Source organism: Canis lupus, chromosome 4 (assembly GCF_048164855.1).
Source record: "Canis lupus baileyi chromosome 4, mCanLup2.hap1, whole genome shotgun sequence".
In the NCBI taxonomy this organism is placed as follows: domain Eukaryota; kingdom Metazoa; phylum Chordata; class Mammalia; order Carnivora; family Canidae; genus Canis; species Canis lupus.
Genome location: NC_132841.1, coordinates 67,444,857 through 67,468,928, shown reverse-complemented (window position 1 = coordinate 67,468,928; position 24,072 = coordinate 67,444,857). Strand labels below are relative to the sequence as shown.

Genomic DNA, 24,072 nt, shown 5'->3' with positions numbered 1-24,072 from the left:
CCTCCCCTCCCCCCCTCCCCGGGCGGCGGGGCGCGCGCGGCCGGAGGGCGTTAGGCGGGAGGCGCGGGCGCGCTGGCTGCGCCCCTGGGCCCCGGAGCCCGCCCGACGGCGCCCGCCCCGCGCACACCTGGCGCGGGCACCTGAGCGCGGGGCACCTGCGCGACCCCGGCCGCTGCCAGCGGACGGCTGTGGCCCCCACCGCCCCGCGCCACCACGCCCCCGACACAGTCGTGCTGCCTCGGAAGACTGTGCAAGTAAGGAAGAGCCTCGGCTCCTCCTCCCGGGGGTCCCCTTCGGGAATATTAGGAGCTCCGGGATGACCCGGAAAGGATGGCAACGGGGTCTTTGAAATGTCGTGTCTGGTCAGCGTCTGCGTGCCTGACCCAACATCTGGGCAGATGGACAGGTCAAGGCAACCCAAGGCAACCTAGGGCCGCCAGGATCAGCCGGCCCCACTTTTTCCTTCCCTTCCTCCCCAACCTCGTCCTCCTCCCCCACCCTCCCCCGCTGCCCCCGTCTTCGTCCTCCCGCGTTCACTAGACAAGGGGGCCCTCTGTGAGACCCGCCCCCCGCCCCCTGGCCCACCCCGCTTCAGAATGGGAGCAAGTGAACCACATTCTAAGCTCCCACCCGTGCGATTCAGACAAGTTTGGAAATTAAACAAATCGCGTTTGCGACCGGAGACCGCGGGAATCCAGAAGGGAAACAAACAAAACCAGACCCGAAAAAATCTATTGCAAGTTAAGTCAAGATTTCAAGGGAGAATCTAAAAGGACTATTTGTTTATGGCAATATGGGGTGTGTGTGTGTGTGTGTGTGTGTGTGTGTGTGTGAATGTGAATGTTTGAAAAATCTGTATCACTCAAGCTTGCATCATCAGTATTCAATGGGATTCACAGAAGCGCTTCAAAAGATGGTTTCTGTTAGTGTTGCAAAAGCACTTCCAATTTTGGTTGCCATGGTAACCGGAGAAGTCGCCCCGCACCGTTGAGAAGCTGCCTGGCTGGAACCAGGAACTGTTCTTGAGATCTCCTCCCGTCCCCTCATGTCACCATGGTAATAATAATCGAGCTTATAAGACACTTGTTTCTTTTCTTTGAAGTACTAGAAGCCCCGGGCTTGGTGTCTTTAAATTTTTATCGTTTCAGAGTTTGCAATTTGTGGAACAGAGATCTTCCCTCCCAGACAACTGAGTGTAAACACTTCCCTCCAGCCGTGGGCCCTGCTGGCCCAGCTCGCTCCCCACAGCTCTCTCCTCTAACGGGAGAGGCTTGAAGGAGGAGAGTTTGATGTTAAAGGAATCCTGGCCTGGCACCGCATCTCCCTCCCCATCCAGCATTTCAATTTGGAGTCCTAATTAGCTCTCTAATTAGGAGATGGGGGGAATGTGAGTGGAGGTACCAGAAAGACTAGAATGGGGGGAAAAGCTAAGTCCTACTGTCCTGGACTCTCCTGTCCTGTGGGCTGTTGAATTTGCCTCATGGCAAATTTATTTTTGGCTTGACCACTGTTCAGTGGTAAGCCTGGAAAACCCTTCAGAGAGGCCTCCTTCTGTGTTAGGAAAAAATGTGGGTTGGATATTTAGTTTGCGGTATGTGCTTTTTTCTAATAACTGAGCTGCATTTAAAATAAAGGCAGGTTTGTATGAAATCTAAATTTCCTGGTAATAACTACAGCTAGGCGGTGGAGCCCTCTATGCTCTTGGTTTAGCCTTAGGTTTTCAATGGAGATAGATTCATTTGGGGGCAGCAGTGGCATCATTCAGATACTTTCATTAGCAAGTGTTGGTGTCTTTAAAGAATCATAACTCTTGATCTATCCACAATCCCTGAGCGATGAATCCTATAAAATTAATTTTGTACGATGATGGCACATGACTGGGAAATTTGAAAACCTCTAGACTTAGAGTTTTAAAAGAAGGGAAAAATAAAAAAATATTTCATCCTAGTAGGTTAATGTTTTCAGGCAAATATATAGTTTCACTTTGAGAAATTTAAAGATTAAAATAATGTGAAATCCAACTTCATTTTTTGAAGTTCATTACAGTATCTCACTGTTAGAGACTAAAAAGCCTTAATTCGTTGGCTGATTTCTTTCAGTTCTTGAGAGGATCAGGTGTTTATAAAATTAGCCTCATTCTATTGTATTGTCATTTCCTATTGTTGTACTAGAAAAAAAATTTCTAGAATTGAAGTTATGTATTTTGAGAGAAGGAAATATTCAAATTTCTTGTGAAGACAATAGTCTACAATTTGAATTAAGCAGATCACAGCTTCTAAAATTATTTTCTCCCAAGAACTTCAAAATAGTTCAGCCAGTATTATATGGTATCCTGAGGAATATTAACCAGTTTTACAGATGGGCAAGTTGCATTCAGAAGTTTCAAGTCATTTCAGTTAATCATTACATGGAAAGTGAAGAGACAAAAATACACCAGAGTCAGCCAAGACTCAGAGAAAAATCAAGATGAGAAGAAAGACAACAGAGGAATTGTGAGAAGAATTTAAGATTAGACAGAAAAATAAAACTGTAGGGAAAAGGAGTCTTAACTGAGAAAAGAAAACGCACAGAATGAGGAAAAAGGAGTCAAAGAGAAAAAGTCAGGTGCAAAGAGAATTGCACAGAAACAAACTCAAAACCAAGACAGGGAGCAGGAAACTAAAAGGAACTCCTCATCTTTCATGGAGAACAGGGACCTTGATGTTTTTCCCAAAAGCCCAGGTATCTCATTTAGCAAACTCCTCTGACTTGTGTCGCAGAACTATGGGAGGCCTGAGTGGCAGATTGGGGTGCACGCTGGCCCACTGCCTCCTGTTGCACCCAGACCTTGAGATGAGGCAGCTTTCCCATCTGCAGGCCTGTCACATGAGGTGCTCCCAATCCTTAAGTCACCAGGAAAGCCTGTATCTCCATTTATTGGGGTCATTTAATTGAGATAATCTGTAGATGCACTTATGTAATTGTATTTTTTTACTTTAAATTACAAATTTTGATCTTTAAAAATTGCCTATCAAATAATGCATTCATCTAATTTTATGAATTCGAGCATTTTAAAAGATTCTAACAAAAACAACAGTCCCCCTCCTTGGATACAGCCACTCTCTGCTCTTGGCTGTTTGATTACTTAACCTCCCCATTTCTGAATATTTGCTTGTGTAGCTGGTCTTGATTTATCAGTTTTAGACAGAATCTATGGGCCTTCTCTTATTGTAGGAGTGGATATAGCTCTCTCCAATCCTTGCAAATTCCCCCCCTTTATTTTTGCAACATAATTGATGGAAAGAAATCAGCCAGGGCACCATTGACATAACCTTTTATTTGGTTTCCCATTGCCGAGCATGGGAAAGCTCTTAAGAGCATCTGGCTTGGGTCAGGTGGGCTAAATGTTTCCTAAGACTTTAGCCAGTGTAGCCAAAGTTCAGCTAGTATCGGAAATAGTTGATCATGGGTGGCCCTCGGACAAGGGAGGAGTTGCTCCTGCAGATTAGCATCTATTGTTTGCCTAATTTGGGTTTTATACAAGGGAATGGGGAGGAAAAGTCAGTGGCTGAGTCTTTTGGGATGGTAAGGAGCCAGAGCTGCAGGGGACAAGGCCTTGTGCACATCTCAATGTAAAATTCTGTCCTACAACACCTCTGTCAAGTAATATCACAATTTTAATTAAATCGATGTTGAGTTAGCATTATGATTGTGTAATTATTGTTCACTGCAGAGCCAAGTTGTAAACTACGATATTTCTTTTTTCTGTACAATTTTTTTGGAGAAAAGAATTATTTTTTATTTGCTTAATTTTTAGGAATCTATTGTTATTTCTTCCCAGATATGCTAATGGATCTGTAAAACACCTCTCGTATGTATTTTCTACACAACAAAATGCATCAGATAGTCGTTAGTTCCTTCTGGGCCGCCCCTCATCCCCACCCTCCAAAACGGAGCCCTCAGGGGGATCCCTGGGTGGCGCAGCGGTTTGGCGCCTGCCTTTGGCCCAGGGCGCGATCCTGGAGACCCGGGATCGAATCCCACGTCGGGCTCCCGGTGCATGGAGCCTGCTTCTCCCTCTGCCTGTGTCTCTGCCTCTCTCTCTCTCTCTGTGACTATCATAAATAAATAAAAATAAAAATAAAAAATCAAAATGGAGCCCTCAGATCCCCAGTCTGAACCAGTTCTTTTGTAGCCTTGACACACACCCACATTGTGAGATTTCCCTTCACTTCACTTCTTTGCGAATTCCTTGTTCTCTTGTTTTTCTCTCTGTTGGTTTACTCTTTCATTTTGCAAAGCATCCACTGTGGTAACTTTTTTTTTCTTTTGTACTGCGGTAGCGTCTTAAAGAGTTATGGGAAAGTTTTGAGACCTTGCATGTCTGAAAATGTCTTGATTTTACTCTCGCACTTGGTAGTTTGAGTATAGATATAGTTCTAGGCTGGAAATTAATTCCTGCAAATTTCTGAAGGCATTGGTCCATTGTTTTTAGCTTCCGGTGTTGCTGTAAGTTCAGTATCATCCTGATTCTTGATTCTTGGCCTGAAATCTATTTTTTCTGTCTGGACTTTGTAGGATTCTCTCATTGTTTTATGAAATGTCACTAAGTATGAATTCATCTTCTATGGATTATGTTCACATACCTACTGGGCCTTAGAAACTTGTATCCTGCCCTTCTGGGGAATTAATGATATAGGCATACTTGGAAAAATCATTCCATTTTATTGGTTACTTTTCCTTGCCATATATTGATTATTTTATTGCATCAACTCAAGACTTCTAGTTTTGAATGACTTGGTTGCTGCTCTTTGGAATCATGCATGCTTCCAGGCCATTTTGCATTCCATTTGTTTTCTTACCACTTTTTGTCTTTTAAAAATGATCAGTGCTCGTATTCATATGGGTCATACCCGTAACTCTACTAATAGTTTTTATACTCTGTGCATTTGCTATATGGGACATGTGTGTTTTAAAATGTAAATTAAAGCACAAAGACAGCAAATTTGTTGTAGACTAAACAATGATGTGATGGCCAAGTCTAAAATGATGAGGGGGGCAGCCTGGGTGGCTCAGCGGTTTGGTGCTGCCTTCAGGCCAGGGTGTGATCCTGGAGACCCAGGATTGAGTCCCACGTTGGGCTCCCTGCATGGAGCCTGCTTCTCCCCTCCGCCTGTGCCTTTGCCTCTCTCTCTGTATGTGTCTCTCATGAATAAATAAATAAAATTCTTTAAAAATAAAATAAAATGGGCAGCCCGGGTGGCTCAGCGGTTTAGCGCCTGCCTTCAGCCCAGGGCGTGACCCTGGAGACCCCGGATCGAGTCCCACGTCGGGCTCCCTGCATGGAGACTGCTTCTCCCCTCCGCCTGTGCCTCTGCCTCTCTCTCTGTTTCCTCTCTGTGTATTCTCATGAATAAATAATCTTTTAAAAAATAAAATAAAATAATGAGGGATCTTTCATGCCAACTCTAGGTAATCTGCAACATAAATATTTCTCTAGAATATAGTCTTATTCACCCTCTCATTTTGTGGGTGAGGTAACAAATCCAGAGATATTAACTGTGTGGCCATTTCTCACAAGCAGACTCCAAACTGAGCCACTGAGTCCATCCAGCACAGGCTTGATCCCACAACCAAGATCATGACTTAGCCAAAACCAAGAATCAGAACCTTTTACCGACTGGGCCACCGAGGCACCCTAAGTCTTATTTACTTTTTAAAAAACATTTATAGTTAATATACAGTGGGTTTTTTGTTTGTTTTTTTAATTTTTTTTAAAGATTTTATTTATTTATTTATTCATAACACACACACACACACACACACACACACACGAGGCAGAGACACAGGCAGAGGGAGAAGCAGGCTCCATGCAGAAGCCCGACGTGGGACTTGATCCCGGGTCTCCAGGATCATGCCCTGGGCCAAAGGCAGGTGCTAAACCACTGAGCCACCCAGGGATCCCGATATACAGTGTTATATTAGTTTCAGGTGTATAATATAGTGATTCAGTAATTCCACATCATCCAGTGCTCATCATGACAAGTGCACTCCTTGATCCCCATCATCTATTTTTTTTTAAGATTTTATGTATTTATTCATGAGAGACACAGAGAAAGAGAGAGGCAGAGACCCAGACAGAGGGAGAAGCAGGCTCCCTGCAGGGAGCCCGATGTGGGACTCGATCCTGGGAATCCAGGATCATTGCCCTAAGCCAAAGGCAGGCACTGAACCTCTGAGCCACCCAGGCATCCTGATCCCCATCATCTAAATCACCCATCCCCCACCGCATCTCTCTGGTAACAAACCATCAGTTTGTTCTCTATAGTAAAGAATCTGTTTTTTGATTTGTCTCTCTCTCTTCTTTTGCTCATTTGTTTTGTTTCTTAAATCCCACGTGTGACCAAATATACAGATATAGTTAACAGCACACCAGCACTGCAGTGTTTGTAGCAGCAAAGCCTACTATAACCAAACTGTGGAAGGACTCACGATGTCCTTTAACAGATGAATGGATAAAGAAGATGTGGTGTATATATACAATGGAATATTACTCAGTCACCAGAAAGGTTGAGCACCTACCATTTACATCAGTGTGGATGGAACTGGAGGGTATTATGCTGAGTAAAATAACTCAATCAGAGAAAGACAATTATCATATAGTCTCACTCATATGTGGAATATAAGGAATAGTGAAAGGGACCATAAGGAAAGGAGGGGAAACTGAATGGGGAAAAATTAGAGAGGAAGACGAACCATGAGAGACTCTTGACTCTGGGAAACAAACTGAGGGTGGCTGAAGGGGAGGTGGGTTGGGGATGGGTAACTAGGCGATGGGCGTTAAGGAGGGCATGTGATGTGATGAGCACTGGGTGTTATACTATATGTTGGTAAATTGAATTCATTTTTTTGAATTTTATTTATTTATGAAAGACACAGAGAGAGAGGCAGAGACACAGGCAGAGGGAGAAGCAGGCTCCATGCTGGGAGCCCGATGTGGGACTTGATCCCGGGACTCCAGGATCACACCCTGAGCCAAAGGCAGACACTCAACCTCGGCCACCCAGGCGTCCCGACAAATTGAATTTAAATTTAAAAAAGAGGAAGGAATTAATGAGCTCATAAAAACTAAAAAAAAATTCCACATATGAGTGAAATCATGTGCTATTTGTCTTTCTCTGACTGACTTATTTCACTTAGCATTATACTCTAGCTCCATCCATGTTGTTGCAAATGGCAAGATTTCATTCTTTTTTTTTTTTTTTAAGATTTATTTATTTATTTATGAGAGAGAGAGAGAGAGAGAGCGGCAGAGACACAGGCAGAGGGAGAAGCAGGCTCCACGCAGGGAGCCCGTCGTGAGCCCGACGTAGGACTCGATCCCGGGTCTCCAGGATTGCGCCCTGGGCCAAAGGCAGGCGCTAAATCGCTGAGCCACCCCGGGAACCCCGATTTCATTCTTTTTGATGGATGAAGAATATTCTGTTGTAAATACATATACCGCTTCTTCTTTATCCATTCATCTAATGAGGGACACTTGGGTTGCTTTCATAACTTGGCTATTGTAAATACTGCTGCCATAAACATAGGGGTGCATGTATCCCTTTGAATTAGTGTTTCTGTATTTTTTATTATTATTATTATTTATTCATGATAGTCATAGAGAGAGGAGAGAGAGGCAGAGACACAGGCAGAGAGAGAAGCAGGCTCCATGCACCGGGAGCTCGACGCGGGACTCGATTCTGGGTTTCCAGGATCGGGCCCTGGGCCAAAGGCAAGTGCCAAACCGCTGAGCCACCCAGGGATCCCCCCAGTGTTTCTGTATTTTGGGGGTAAATACCCACTAGTGCAATTCCTGGATTATAGGTTAGTTCTATTTTTAACTTTTTGCGGAAACTCCATACTCTTTTCCAGGGTGGCTTCACCAGTTTGCATTCTTATCAACAATACAAGAGGGTTCCTTTTTCTCCACACTCTCACCAACACTTCTTGTTTCTTGTTTTTCTGATTTTAGCTATTCTGACAGTTATGAGATGATATCTCATTGTAGTTTTGATTTGCATTTCCTTGATGATGAGGGATGTTGAGCATCTTTTCATGTGTCTCTTGGCCATCTGGATATCTCCTTTGGGGGATTCCTGGGCCGCTCAGCGGTTTAGCGCCTGTCTTCGGCCCAGGGCGTGATCTTGGAGTCCTGGGATCAAGTCCCACATTAGGCTCCCTGCACGGAGCCTGCTTCTCCCTCTGCCTCTCTCTCTCTCTCTCTCTCTCTCTCTCAATCTGTCTCTCATGAATAAATAGATAAAAGCTTAAAAAAAAAAAAGTAAAAGGATCTCTCCTTTGGAGAAATGTCTGTTTATGTGTTCTGCCCATTTTTTAGATTGTTTCTTGGATATTGAGTTGTATAAGTTCTTTATATATTTTGAATGCCAACCGTTTATTAGACGTGTCATTTGCACGTCTTTTCCCATTCAGTAGGTTGCCTTTTAGTTTTATTGATTATTTCCTTCACTGTGCAAAAGCTTTTTATTTTGGGACCCTGAGTGGCTCAGCAGTTGAGTGTCTGCTTTCGGCTCAGGGCATGATCCTGGAGTCCTAGGATTGGGTCTCACATCACACTCCCTGTGGGGAGCCTGCTTCTCCCTCTGTCTGTGTCTCTACTTCTCTCTTTCTGTGTCTCTCATGAAAAATTAAATAAAATCCTTTCTTTTTTAAAGATCTTGGAAATTGATTTGTTTTCTTTTTCTTTTATTTATTTATGATAGTCATACAGAGAGAGAGAGAGAGAGAGAGAGGCAGAGACATAGGCAGAGGGAGAAGCAGGCTCCATGCACCAGGAGCCCGACGTGGGATTCGATCCCGGGTCTCCAGGATTGCGCCCTGGGCCAAAGGCAGGCGCTAAACCGCTGCGCCACCCAGGGATCCCAAATTAAATAAAATCTTAAAAAAAAAAAAAAAGCTTTTTATTTTGATGTAGTCCCAATAGCTTATTTTTGCATAGTGGTTAAATCTTAATTCTGAAAATAGCTTGTTGCATTTGAATCCTGGCTCTGTGACTCACTTACTATGTATGTGGCCTTGGGCATGTAATTTGATCGTTGTGCCTCATCTTTCTGGGGGTAATAACAGCACCTATATTCTAGGATTGTTGTAAGAATTAAATGAGTTGGTTCACATAAAGCTTCTAGAATGGTGCCTGGCACACAATAAATGTCATTGTTGCTAGTATTATTGTAATAAAATACAGAAATAAATGTTAAAATGAAAGAAATAATCATTTATAATTCTATCTCTAATCCTATTTTTTTTTTATTTATTTATGATAGTCACAGAGAGAGAGAGAGGCACAGAGACAGGCAGAGGGAGAAGCAGGCTCCATGCTCCAGGAGCCCGATGTGGGATTCGATCCCGGGTCTCCAGGATCGCGCCCTGGGCCAAAGGCAGGCGCCAAACCGCTGCGCCACCCAGGGATCCCTCTAATCCTATTTTTAATCCCAGCTAGAGAGATTACCATGGTTAACATTTCAGAGGGTTGTTTTTTGATAGTTAAAAATAAAGCAAAAAAAAAAAAATTCTTGAGATATTGTACACAATTTTATTTGTTGTTCTTTTCACTTTATGTTTTGAGGTTTTCTCTCATGTTGTTGGATAGTCAGTATCATTCTGTATGGTATATTTGTTTTCTGTATTGATCCTAACCCAGAACCTTACAAATTACATTTTCAGTAAGCACTAATTGTCTGGGAAGACTACCCTTTCTTCTGGACCCTTTGGGTTTGGTTCAGGTGTAAAGAGAGATTCTTCCATTACGAATTTGTGAAGCCCCCCCACTCCCCCACCCCACCCCCGGTTTTAAATGCCACATTTCATTTGTTTTCCTGACCTCCATTTCCTTACCTTAGCACTTGTTTACTCACAGGGGCAGATTCCTTCAGGCCTCTTCTGCTTCAGGAAATTTTCCTTATACATTCACGACACCCAAGATGTTCTCTGAACGCCCACTCTCCTGTACACATCTCTAGCCAAGCGCTTTGTACATTGTATTTAAATGACCTGGGGCACCTGGGTGGCTCAGTGGTTGAGCATCTGCCTTTGGCCTTTGGCTCAGGTCGTGATCCCCAGGAATCAACACCCCCCCCATCCCCACATCAGGCTCCCCACAAGGAGCCCACTTCTCCCTCTGCCTATGTCTCTGCCTCTCTCGGTGTGTTTCTCATGAATAAATAAATAAAAATCTTTAAAATATATAAACGGTCTTTGGCACAAAGTAAGTAGACAGCACTTAAAAATAATGTTTGCAGGACTGGACGTTCCATTGATGCTGATGGAGAATTCCATTGTAGAGTGAGAGGGTAGCAGCCTCACATTGCTTAGGGTGGGAGTGAGGGCAAGAAAGTAGGGGAGAATCATCTGTTTGTCATCCTTCGTCTTTCTAGCAACATCTGTTCAGTGGGATTTCTGTGACACGCACAGCTCCTGCTTGTGAGACCAGATGAAGCAACAGCATCTGCTGTGTGTGAGGCACAAGCTCTGAGGTCAGATGGGCCTGAGCTGGAAATCAAACTGATATGTGTTTTATTGCCTGGATAACTTTGGACAAGTCCCTAAGTTCTTAAGTTTAGTTTCTTCATCTGAAAAATGAGGGTAATTGCAGGCACCTTTCAGGGCTGTTGTAAGGATTAAAGGTAATACGTATCAATTAATTGGAACAAAACAATGATAGCTATTCTAAGTTAAAAATGCTTTTGGCTGCAAAGAATAAAAGAACTTGTCTGCTTAGCTACAAGAAGTTTATTTTCACATAGGAAAAAAGCTCTAGGTAAGGTGTATTAGCCCAGGCTGCTGTAAAAAAAAAAAATACTATAAACTGGGAGCTGAAACAACAGAAGTCGATTTTCTCACAGTTCTGGAGGCTGAGATGAGGGTAAGATGAGGGTGCTGATGAGCGCTGCCTTCCTGGCTCTCAGATGGCCACATTCTCTCTGTGTCCTCACATGGCAGAGAGAGGGGTCAGGCGGGGGAGCTCTCAGATCTCTTCTTGTAAGGACGCTAATCCCATCATGGAGACCCAACCCTTGTGCTCTCATCTAAATGTAAATTCTGTCTCCAAATACCATCACCCTGGGGGTTAGGGCATCAACGTGTGAATTCTGGGAGAGGTACAATTCATACATAGCAATAGGTTATGTTAGCTTTGTTTGAACTGCCATCAGAGACCTAATTTATTGCTTTTTGCTCTGCCATTCTTCCTCTTGCTCTCAAAGTTATCATTTCCTTATCTTTAGGTGACCGCTACACCTCCAGACAAGGTCCACACTGGAAGAAAGGGAAAGGGGCTGTGCTGCTTACTTGGTTTAAGGCCGAGTCTCCTTACTTGGCATTGTTGTATAGGAACCTTTAGGAGTGTTATACCCTATTTTATTTTAGTGTTATACCCAAGTTACCAGAAACTTCTTGTTAAGGTCTTATTCTCCAGAATTATGTCTCCTGGCCAGCCCCAGCTGTGTGTGGTGGGGGCAGGGGGGCTTTCCAGCTTTTTTTTTTTTTTTTAAGATTTTATTTATTCATGAGAGACACAGAGTGAGAGAGGCAGAAACACAGGGAGAAGGAGAAGCAGGCTCCATGCAGGGAGCCCGAAGTGGGACTCGATCCCGGGTCTCTAGGATCAGGCCCTGGACTGAAGGCGGCGCCAAACCGCTGACCCACCCGGGCTGCCCTGCTTTCCAGCTTCTATAGCAGAAGTCAAGGAAGGGAGAAAAGAGTTAGACAGATGTTCATTGAACCAGCCTGTAACTTTTATTTTTTTTTAATTTTTTTTAAATTTATTTATGATAGTCACACAGAGAGAGAGAGAGAGAGAGGCAGAGACACAGGCAGAGGGAGAAGCAGGCTCCATGCGCCGGGAGCCCAACGTGGGATTCGATCCCGGGTCTCCAGGATCGCGCCCTGGGCCTAAGGCAGGCACCAAACCGCTGCGCCACCCAGGGATCCCCAGCCTGTAACTTTTGTCACATTGTCACTTATTGATAGAGAGCCCATATGTCCCCATAGGCCAGGGACAGCCCTGGTTTACACCTGTTGTCCCAGTGTGATTATTAAATAGCAACTCCTTCTATTCTCAAAATTGTCCTGGATTGAATGACAAATTCTATGTTCCCTCTATTTATTGAGTACTTGCTATTTAATGTAGGCTCTCAGTAAATAGTGGTTATTAATAAAAAAAGATAGAATGCAAGCATAAGATAAATAATAAGCCAAGATCACATGTGATGAATGCCTGTTTGGTACAGGCAGCCAATGTGTTGGGTTTACAGGAAAGAGAAATGGGTGAATCTGTAAATGAGTTGGGGTGAGCTGATTAGGGTAGAGATGAAGTATAGGGGGAAATGTGACACCATGGCATGGAAAATAAATGGATTGGGTACAGTTCGGAAGATGGGAAAGTTTATGTGCCAGAGTTTGCTTTGAAAGGATGAATAATAACAGGGGCACCTGAGTGGCTCAGTCGGTTGAGCATCCAACTCTTGATTTCAGCTCAGGTCATGATCCCAGGGTCATGGGATTGAGCCCCACATCAAGCTCCATGTTCAGTGTGGAATCTGCTTGTCCCCCTCCCTCTGCCTGTCTCCAGGCTCATGCTCATTTGCTCTTTCTTTCAAATAAATAAATAAATAAATAAATAAATAAATAAATAAAATCTTAAAAAAAAAAAGACTAGCAATAAATAAGTCTTAACACTGCCTTTGTTTGAGTGATGAACACCTTGTAATATATGGGATACAATACTAAGATATTGATTTGGCCTAAGAGTATTTTGAGAACTTATGACACAAAATATAAAACATTTATATATTAAGTCACATATACTTTTCTGCCATCACAAAATTTATCAGAGAAATTTTGCATATGTGAAGAAACATTTTCTAGATTATCATCTTTTTTTAATAATGATTGAGCAGGAGTAGGGAGAGGCAGAAGCAGACTCCCTGCTTAGCAGGGAGCTGGATGCAGGGCTCAATCCCAGGACCCTGGGATCATGACTTGAGCTGAAGGCAGATGCTTAACCAACTGAGCCACCCAGGTGCCCCTCTAGATTATTATCTTGCAGAGCATATAGTAGAGTATGACCTTGAGCTGTTTAGTAATAAAACCCTCCTTCATCAGGAGAAAATATTTGTATCTTCTAAATTTTCTTTTGAGTTGATCTGAAAAGAAAATATTTACTTAGCTATTTTTTTTCCTTTGCTTGGTTTTAAAATCCCAATTTGTTTTATATATTCATTCATTCTGTTGGGCTGGGTTGGTTGGTGGGTTGACATAGCGGAAATAAGGTAAAGAAATTTGGTTCTTGTCTTATCCCTGGCCACCGACTAGTAAGTCTTTTTCCTCTCTGGATCTGTTTCTCAAATACAAAATAGAGATTAAATAATCCTATTTCCTCTCTACTTTGGGTTCCTAAGAGTCCATGAGTGGTTTGGGAAACCATGAGACAGCCAATCGTTTTACAGTCTCAGGTCACTTTGGTTTAAGGAGGTATTAAGAAGGAAGTTTGCGGGCAGCCCGGGTGGCTCAGCGTTTTAGCCCAGGGTGTGATCCTGGAGATCTGGGATCAAGTCCCATGTGGGGCTCCCGGCATGGAGACTGCTTCTCCCTCGCCTGTGTCTCTGCCTCTCTCTCTCTCTCTCTCTCTCTCTCTGTCTCTCATGAATAAGTAAATAAAATATTAAAAAAAAAAAGAAGTAAGTTTGCAGAGGAAAACTGACATGAGGCCACGAAGTCCCTGAATGTCCATCTAAGCAACTTGCCATTCATTTTTGGCAGAAGGAAGCCATTTCCTAAACAGCATGGAAGATCAATGGCACTCTGATGGATTGGAGGGAAGAAAGACAAAGAAGGAAAAGACTTGTTTTATTCCAAGTTCTGAGCTATTTTACAGTGTTCAGTGACCTAACAACATGGTCCAAAGAGCAGAACACCAGTGAGGCTTAGCTCCCCTGTTGCTGGGTTGGTGTTCCGAGGAGTTCTAATGGCACATCACAGGTCTAATCACTGTGACACTCTACTGTTGGTAGATCAAGGCCAGCCCTCCCATTCCCATTCTATTATAGCTATCTGCCACTTTTCAGAGTTCACGTTATACTATTCCACTTGTAAAAAAGATCTACGATGGTACCTGTTTTCCCTAACCAAAAGAAACCTGAAGAGGATTTTGGCTTTTATGGAAAAAGTCAAAGAATAAAAATGCATTCAGCATTGGTTTTGCAGCGAGCCCTTACAGAGGTAGTGCCCCCGGAGCAGGGACAGAGGCGCCACCAACCTCTGTCCCTGGGAGCCACACTGAGCATCTCAGCATCAGCCAGCAGAGGTTTGAACTGTTGTCTGTGAGCATCTGTGCTTTATCTCCATTTATTTATTGTTTTTTAATTTTTTTTATTTACTTATGATAGTCACAGAGAGAAAGAGAGAGGCAGAGACACAGGCAGAGGGAGAAGCAGGCTCCATGCACTGGGAGCCCGACATGGGATTCGATCCTGTGTCTCCAGGATCGCGCCCTGGGCCAAAGGCAGGCGCCAAACCACTGTGCCACCCAGGGATCCCTATCTCCATTTATTTTGTGCAGCTGCTAGCAAAATATTTCCTAAAGTATCAGAAAAGCCCAAGAGAGGGATGCCTGGGTGGCTCAGCGGTTAAGCGCCTGCCTTCTGCCCAGGGCGTGATCCTGGAGTTCTGGGATCCAGTCCCACGTCGGGCTCCCTGCATGGAGCTCTGAGGGAGCTCTGCCTGTGTCTCTGCCTCTCCCTCCCTCCCTCTCTCTCTCTCTCTCTCTCTGTCTCTCATGAATAAATAAATGAAATCTTTAGAAAAGAAAAGCCCAAGAGGGGTTATTTTTGGGGTCTGAGAATGCTAAAAAATTAAAATTAACAGTAATCGCTCCTTTACATTATGCCATCAAAGCTCATGAAAGGTTTTGCAGAAACTCTATACTTTCGAAAAGTGGCAGAAACCTGTATTTCCTTTCTAAATGACATCGCCAATATTCTGCAACCTTATTTCCCTATTACTTTTATTTTTGAAGGGAAAGATTTACAATCTAGATAATTTTTTTTAAGATTTTATTTATTTATTCATGAGAGACACACACAGAGAGAGAGGCAGAGATACAGGCAGAGGAAGAAGCAGGCTCCATGCAGGGAGCCTGATATGGGACTTGATCCCAGGTCTCCAGGATCACACCCTGGGCCGAAGGTGGTGCTAAACCACTGAGCCACCCAGGGATCCCCTACAATCTAGTAATTTGTCTGTCAGTCATCCAAACCAATTTTTGTTTAGATCTTCTCTTGGGAAATAATATTATCAAGTAGTTGAAGAGATTAGCATTCCAATATCATGCTGCCACTTTTAGGAGTAACCACACCATGGATTTTGATATTTAAGTTGCCTGTTGCAGTGATTTTCCCGTACTGATGTCTTCAAGTTTCCAAAGACTGCTGTTCCTGACCTGTTCCAAGATCCCATCTCTGATCACCACCTTTAATGTGGTTTGGAATTATTTTGGAATTTTTTTCTCCTTTTAAGTCTTCATCTTTACCTCCTCTCCTATCTTATCTTTCCCATTCCCAAAAACTCATCTCTTTTTTTTTTCTTTTAAAGATTTTATTTATTTATTCATGAGAGACACATACACACACAGAGGCAGAGACCTAGGCAGAGGGAGAAGCAGGCTCCATGCAGGAAGCCTGACGTGGGATTTGATCCCGGGACTCTGGGACCATGCCCTGGGCCAAAGGCAGATGCTTAACTGCTGAGCCATCCAGGCATCCCTAAAACTCATTTCCTTTTATGAAATCTTCTTTAGGTAGATTTTGATTCTCTCAACTTTTAACTTGTCAGATTTAGAATTATCTGCTGAGCACTTCTACTTTAGCTAACTGATGGAAATGTTGAAAAAGATTCCTCCCAGTTCCATACTCAGGACAACTCATTGCCCTATCCAAAATTGTTCAAATCTCTGGGCTTCTGTGGCTATTCTGACCCACTCCTATGTAATGACTTTGCTCAGACCTCTTTTAGAAAGTATGAAGATGTGAATCTACATTATGAAATTGAAACAGGTCTGCTTGTATGTGGGTGGCACGGAGTACAAGACTAAATATACCATTTTAAGCCTTTTCACACATAAAAACACAGAACAGTTCAGATTTCAACTGAAATCCATTAAACTTACAGATTCATTTGGGGAAGAGTTTATGAGTTTCTAATAGTATTCCCTTATTAAACATGGTATGTCTTTCCATTTATTAGATCTTCTTTTATGTTGTCCAATAAACACTCATAATTTTCATAATTTATGTCGCTCTCAACTCCTCTGTTGGATTTATGCTTAGGTATCTCATCAATGTTATTGCTACTCATATCAGTGGACTATGTCTTATTATTTCCTTATTATTACCAGATTACTGTTGGTAAATACAAATGTTATTGAATTTGCACTAATCTCATCTCCAGCAACACTCACTGTTAAACCTACGTATTAGTTCTAACGGTTTATAAATAGGGGTTCTGGAATTTTCTATGTTTAAAATCTGTGTCGGCAAATAGGAACACTTTTATTTCTCCCTTTTCAATATTTAGTTATTGTCTTCTTATCATTGGCTGGAGGCTGCAATAACTATTGAATAGAAGAGTGTTGGCCGGATCCTCGTGTTGACCGGATCGTGTTGACTTTGTAGAGAATGCTTCTAATATTGAGCCACTTAAGATATTGAGCCACTTAAAAAGATGCTATAGGTTTTTGGTAGGTAGCCTTAACTTGCTTGAGCAAGTTCCCCTGTATGCCTCATTTGCTAATATTTTTATTAATAATGAGCATACAATTTTATCAAATGCTTTTTCTGCATCTCCTGAGATATCCTTTTGCTTTTCTCCTTTAATTGAATTTTGTGTTGAATTAAACCCACACATCTTCTATTGTTAAGCCATGCTTATATTCTTGGGAGAAATTTTACTCAGATGTGCTTTTATAGGGCAGCCCCGGTGGCCCAGCGGTTTAGGGCCACCTTCAGCCTGGGGTGTGATCTTGGAGACCCTGGATCGAGTCTCATGTCAGCCTCCCTGCATGGAGTCTGCTTCTCCCTCTGCCTGTGTCTCTGCCTCTCTCTCTCTGTCTGTCATGAATTAAAAAAAAAAAAAAAAAAAAAGGTGCTTTTATAAACATATTGCTAGCTTTGATTTGGTACTACTATTTTTATTTTACATTTTTGGTATCTATGTTAGGGAGTGAAATTGGCTTATAATTTCACTTTCTTGTACAGTCTGCCTAACTTTCATCATGTATTCTCTTCCAAAAAAGCCTGAGTTGTGGTTGTAACCTAAAGTATAGTTTTGTTTCTTCTATGGTGTGTACATATACGGCAAACAATGCTATCCCTTCTTATTTATTACTTCCTTTGAAACATTTAAGTAATAATGATAATAATTATGACCCATTTTGGACCTTCTCTGTATAGTTGTCACTCAAAAGCACAATTATCTAGAGTTTCATCAAGTCAGTTTGGATACTTGCAGTAGTTATTTCTTATTGTTATTACTTGTTATTACAAGTCCATTACAAAGTTGAGAATAAAGAAGAATTTAATTTGTATATTAACTATCACTGATGTTCATCAAGCCTAATGGTTTATCTAAAAACAAAGCACTTTAAAGAATATTACTTTCTCATTCTCCTACCTGCCTTTGCTACTGTCACTGATTCATGTCATACCCAAACTTGGACTTCATGGCACTTGCTGGTTCCTTAGAGCATTATGTTCCACAGTAGAATACACCAAAGGAGGCAGCAAGTGGACTGGGGCAGGCTTGGATCCCATGCTGGCACTGCAGCTTCCCAGCTCTTTGAGTTTGGACAAATTCCTTAACCTCTCTAAAATTTTACTTATGCCATCAGTCAAATGGGAATTTTAATAGCTGTCTTGAAGAGTTTGTTATAATGATTAAATCTATAATATAAGCAAGCACAGCCTAGTATATTGTAAATGCTTAATAAAAGTAGCTTTTAGGATTCTTTCACTGTAAAAATGAATAAAATGCTAGCAATACTATGCTAGCACCAAATAAAAATATGGCTCCTCTCAAATGTCCTTCAAAAGGTGCTGTTGATTTGCAGATTTTAAGTTTATGTGACAGTGCCTTTCATATCGTATGTCTTAATTCTTTTTCTTTTGACAAATAGTTATTTGGTGCCTCCCATATCCTAGGACTAGATGCGAGGGAATATTGAAGATCTGAGATAATAAGCAGCAGAGTTCAGTCTAGAGAGACCAAACATAATTAGAATATGAACTGAGGGGATCCCTGGGTGGCGCAGCGGTTTGGCGCCTGCCTTTGGCCCAGGGTGCGATCCTGGAGACCCGGGATCAAATCCCACGTCGGGCTCCTGGTGCATGGAGCCTGCTTCTCCCTCTGCCTGTGTCTCTGCCTCTCTCTCTCTGTGTGTGTGACTATCATAAATAAATAAAAATTAAAAAAAAAGAATATGAACTGATAGAACATAAGATATGAAATATCAAGATGGGACATAAGGTAAAATGTGAGAATAGCAAGATAGGAGTTCAGTGGGACTCTTGAGAAAGAAGCAACTAACTGGCTAAGTAGAAGAAAACACAAAGAAAGTGATATTTCAGTAGGGTTGTAGAGGCTAAAAAAGGTAAGGAGCAGTGTGTTCCAGGCTGAGCAAACTGGATATATAAAACTATCCGGGCATGAAAAGATGTTTTATGTTAGGAAAGGTAAAACTTTAGGAATAAATTGCATAATTGATTCAGATGTCAGAACCTCCCTTCAGGGCTGGATATGTAGCTGTGAGTCTTTGAGCTTGAAGGAAGGGGGCCAGAGATGCTTTGAAACCTCTGCTAGACACTGACCCTCTGGTGTCCTAGAGGTAGGATTTAATTCCCTGCTAATTAGTGTTGGTTTTGGCTCACCTGGGGAAGTTTAAACACATAAAGAAGGAAAGGAGTAGGGAGAAAGGCAAAGGCAAGTGCATGGATGTGTATGTTTGCTGAACTGTTTCAGAGGAATTGAGAAGTGCAGAAAAGGTCTTGAAAATAGAGCAGGGATTATTTTGCATGCTTTAAAATGAAGCGAATTTTGCTGGAGGCTGCTAACATCTCACACCCTAAAAATAAAAACAATGAGATATGGAACCTTTTTTTTTTTTTTTTTTAACTCTTAACTGTGATCATTTTAACCTCGGTAACCTTCCAAAGGGAAGCCATAATTGGGTTGCTTTTATTGTCTGTGGGCTGGAGCAAATGCTGGTCTGTAAACATTCTGATGCTTCCAACTCAAATAGCCTTCTTAGGAATGTCTACCCACATTTGAGGTGTGCTTCACTGGGAACCGTAGAATGTTATATAAAAGCAACGGGGCATCTCACCAAACCCCACAGTTTCAGAAATTTTCCAGCCAGAGGTGCTCTGGTTAGGGGCACTTATAACAGAGCCGCCCTTGTTTCAGGAGAAAACACTTGAAAGAGATTTGGAGTTTTAACATTTTTTGCCTTTATTTTTTCTTTATCATAGAACAGTTGTTAGTAGTGCTGTTGTTTTTCCACCAGAGAAGGATATGAAAGAAATATCTATTTCTGTATCTTCCAGGATCCATACTAGCCTTTTTTTTTTATTTTATTTATTTATTCACGAGACACACACACACATACACACACAGAGAGAGAGACAGAGAGAGAGACAGAGACAGAGAGGCAGAGACACAGGCAGAGGGAGAAGCAGGCTCCATGCAAGGAGCCTGACGTGGGATTCGATCTTGGGGCTCCAGGGTCACGCCATGGGCCGAGGGCAGACCAGACACTCAAGCGCTGAGCCACCCAGGCATCCCTCCATACTAGCTTTTAAACTATCTGTACAACAGGAGCACCTGGGTGGCTCAGTCGGTGAGCGTCTGCCTTGGGTGCAGGTCATGATCCCTTTGGGCTCCCTGCTCAGTGGGGAGCCTGCTTCTCTCTCTCCCTCTGCTGCTCCTCCCTCCTTGTGCTCACGCTCTTTCTCATCAATTAAAAAAAAATCTTTTAAAAAAACATCTATACAACTCAGATCCACTCAGGCAGCATTTATGAACTCCTCCTGGGTACTCAGTGTCCAGAATCCTGAAGCTAATAAGATTGAGGACATGCCCCATAGAAACCCGCATTCCAGTAGGGAGGACAAATATGTACACAAGTAGCACAAGCACTAGACGGAATTTGAGGATCTTCAAGGAAAACACAGAGTTCATGGAGGAAATATCAGGGGAAGAGCTGAATTGTGTGTGGACTATCAGGAAGAGAAGAGAAGGGAATTTAGGCCAAATTTGAATAGCAAGTAGACTTTTAATCATGAGGTGATTGAAATGAGGAAAAGAATGGAACTAATCTCCTGTAAAACAAGAATTTAAAGTAATTGTTGTGCTTAACAACAAAATACACCTGTTTTAATTTGCTTATTCATTCGTCTATTCCATAAACGAGTACTGACTACCTGTGCCAACTAGCTGTGCTGTGCCAGGCACTGCGCAGAGATAGGCGACGAGCACAGCCTTCCTCCCGGCCCTCAGCACCCTCACCGTCAGCAAAGATGGACAGAGACGTTCACACAAGAGACAGTATCCACAGAGATGCGTGCGAAATTCGCTGAAAGTCTCTTGGACTCAAAGGAGGTGAGGAAGCCTTCACAGTGGGATAGAGTTTTGAAGGTTCAGTGGGGGATGGGTTGAAGAAAACAGTCCTGGTAGAAGGAACCATTGGAGGCTACTGCTCCTCGTCAGCCCAACACACACTGTGGATGGAATTCAAGCAAAGATCGCCGAAGATGTCTAATGAAACACAGGTTCTGATTTTTCTTAGGAGCCTTGAAAAAAAATATATCAAGTATCAAAATATTTTAAGACTTGTATTGCCTCCTCCCTGCCAGTGCCCTAAAGCATGCATCTCCACCTATTGTGGGGTCCAGCCTTGCTGGGTTGAGGCAGCAGTCAAGGGTAAAAGGACTGGGGTGGTATTGACGCCGGAAGATTTAGGACTTGCTTCACCTTTAAGACTAGGAGAAGGCAAGAGAGAAGTCTGGGTTGGTGCTCAGATGTCTGACTTGGCTGACAGGGTGTTGGCCACACCCTGCCTTGGGATTTCTACTCCGCCATGTGTCATTCTGGTCATTCCCCATGTCTGGCAGAGGCCCCTCGGAGGCAGGCAGGCCTCCAACACTTGTTGCCCTTGCAGAGTCCCTCCATTTTTTGCACTTAGTCCAGGCTCCAAAGGGTGTTTTTTAATGGCCCCCTCTGAGGGCCCCAAGCAAATCCTCACAGGCTTTCAAGTCCTCAGGACCAGATTCAGCCTCTGACATAAGTATCATTTCAGCACAGCTGTCAGGAGGCTCCTGATACAAGCTTGGCTCAGGACAGGAGGGCTCAGCAGGGGTTCCCAATCCTCTCACTCATCTCTTGTACTCCCTCCCCTGGCTAGTGCTCCTCCAAGCAAAGGTAACCTGGTCCCCTTACTCCCTGCGGGACTGTGGCTCAGTGACAATAAAGAGAAGATGCAAGGGATCCCTGGGTGGCGCAGCGGTTTGGCGCCTGCCTTTGGCCCAGGGCGCGATCCTGGAGACCTGGGATCGAATCCCACGTCGGGCTCCCGGTGCATGGAGCCTGCCTCTCCCTCTGCCTATGTCTCTGCCTCTCTCTCTCTCTCTCTCTGTGACTATCATAAATAAATAAAAATTAAAAAAAATTAAAAAAAAAAAAAAAGAGAAGATGCAGCCTGATGGAGACCCATCCTTATCCCAGCGTCACGCATAATTAACCCACTCCCAGCCCCCAAGTCTGTCTGGGAACAAAGCCCCAGGCAACAGCTAAATATATCTCTGGGATTGTTCCTGAATATTCTGAAGTGTCAAAGACTGAAAGACTTTTCCATCTTATCCTGGGCCTAGCATTCACTACATTGTTTTCTTCAGGATTCCCAAAGCCCCAGCTTCAAGAGAAACAAACAAAAAATATCTACAGGTACATTATCAATAGAGGTTTAGCTTCCTCTCCACATTCTCGCAGGCCCAGGGCAGGATACAGTCTCCCTACATGCCATGTATTTTCATCACCAATAATTGAGCGTCTAAGTCTGCTTGGGAATCTATTCTGCAGTCGGATGGTAACTATGTCACCATTTCAAGTGCTTGATTTAATATGGTGCCAGATTTCATTTCTTTCTAAGTCATCCTATTTCTGGATTCAAAACTTTAAAAAAGATCTCATCTTTGGAGTGCTGGACTAGACCATCTCAGTCGGGGGGCCAGTGTATCATACTAGGGATGAGTCACTTTTACATTCGTGGTCATCAGAAATCAGCCACAATTCCCAGATATTGGTGAAGATAAGTGTGTATTTTTAGCCCTTAAGCCAAGAAAATTTCTGTTGTAATCATAGTCAAAAAAGTATCAACAGCAAAGGTACACACAGAAGAATACAGAGTAAAATATGACAGAGCTCTTCGAATTTTCCCCCTTCACCCCAATTTCCTTTCCCTCCTTGTCAACAGCTAGGAACCCCATACATCCAGAACCTTCCCTGCACTTTGCAGATATCTTTCCTTTTTTTTTTTTTTTTTTTAAGATTTTATTCTTTTATTCATGAGAGACAGAAAGAGAGAGAGAGACAGAGACACAGGCAGAGGGAGAAGCAGGGTGCATGCAGGGAGCCCAACATGGAATTTGATCCTGCGACTCCAGGATCACACCCTGGGCCAAAGGCAGGCCTTAAACTGGTGAGCCACCCAGGCGTCCTGATATCTTTCCTTATACATGAATATAGATCCCTGCTTAAGTGAGGAGTGACTATTTCCATGAAGCTCTCAGAAATCCCATTTCATGGACCCTGTGGTCATTCCCCTATGATCTCTTATTTTTACAGTTATACGTAATTCATGAAATTCAAACTCAAGTAGTACAGGGTGGGGAGAGGGGAGTGTGGGCCGGGAATCACAGTGGAACCCTTGATGCATCCTTCTGAATCTTTGCATGTTCGGTCTGTGATCTTCTTGCAGTTTTTTTTTTTTTTTTCTCTTCTTGCAGTTTTATGCATTGAAATAATATCTAGTCTCTAGAGCTCAAGCTTTTTTCCGAGCTGCCCTGTGAGATGAGAGATCCTCATTATCTACTTTGACTTGCCTCCTTGGGGAGATTGCTTCAGCCAGAAATACCGGTCAATTAGCAAGCACGAGGGAACAGTCTGTAATTCTCAGAACTGGCTTCCAAAGCCTCCAGGCTCCCTGGTGGGCAACACTTAAGCTGCCTCCTTAGCACTGTGTAATCACTTCTCCCATCAGCCCCAGAATGGTGGCTGCTCTGGGGAAGAAAGTGTCTCTAATTACATTTGCTTCTCTCTTCCTCAATTGCAAAGGTCCTCTGTGCGGAGGTCTGTGCCAACCGGTTCTTGGAGAAATAAAGGCACAGCCAGCCACGAGAAGGCCCTCCCTCCCCTTTTAGAGAGCAGTTTCTTTTGCTTTTTGTTAAGCCAGGTAGGCCCATGTGACCTTCTACTTCGCTACTCATACTCTTTTTTTTTTTTTTTTAGATTATTTATGTATTCATGAGAGAGGCAGAGACACAGGCAGAGGGAGAAGCAGGCTCCCTGCAAGGAGCCCAATGGGGGACTCGATTCCAGGACCCCGGGATCAGGACCTGAGCTAAAGGCAGGCGCTCAACCACTGAGCCACCCAGGCGTCCCAACCATTCATGTTCTTAAATGGATTTACATCATTATTTACCAGGCTCTCTTCAGATGAAAGACCAGTTTGGTTTTGCTGTATTTTCTCTTCATGTAAAGTCCAGAGTGACTGCATGATTTATGAATTTCCTTCCCCACTTTAGAGGTTTTTCAGTTTCCCATCAAGAAGAACACTTTTTTTTTTTTTTAAGAGTTTACTTATTTATTCATGAGAGAGAGAGAGAGAGAGAGAGAGGCAGAGAGAAGCAGGCTCCTTGCAAGGATCCTGATGTGGGACTCGATCCCGGGACCCCAGGATCACGCCCTGAGCCTAAGGTAGGTGCTCAA

At 43.1% G+C, this 24,072-nt stretch overlaps 1 protein-coding gene across 5 annotated transcripts in view; it reads left to right on the top strand.

Annotated features, from left to right (window-relative positions):
* Nucleotides 1-24,072, top strand: part of NIM1K (NIM1 serine/threonine protein kinase) — a 63,848-nt gene that overhangs the window by 318 nt on the left and 39,458 nt on the right. Inside the window, exon 1 of one of the 5 annotated variants that reach the window (XM_072824710.1) lies at nt 103-254. The exons of 1 other annotated variant lie outside the window; for it this stretch is intronic. The gene's annotated coding sequence lies outside the window, so the exon portion shown is untranslated. Of the gene's footprint in view, nt 1-102; nt 255-626; nt 1,057-20,543; nt 20,689-23,906; nt 24,061-24,072 lie in introns of those variants that run through there. 3 more of the 5 variants (XM_072824713.1, XM_072824718.1, XM_072824714.1) reach the window with 3 other exon arrangements.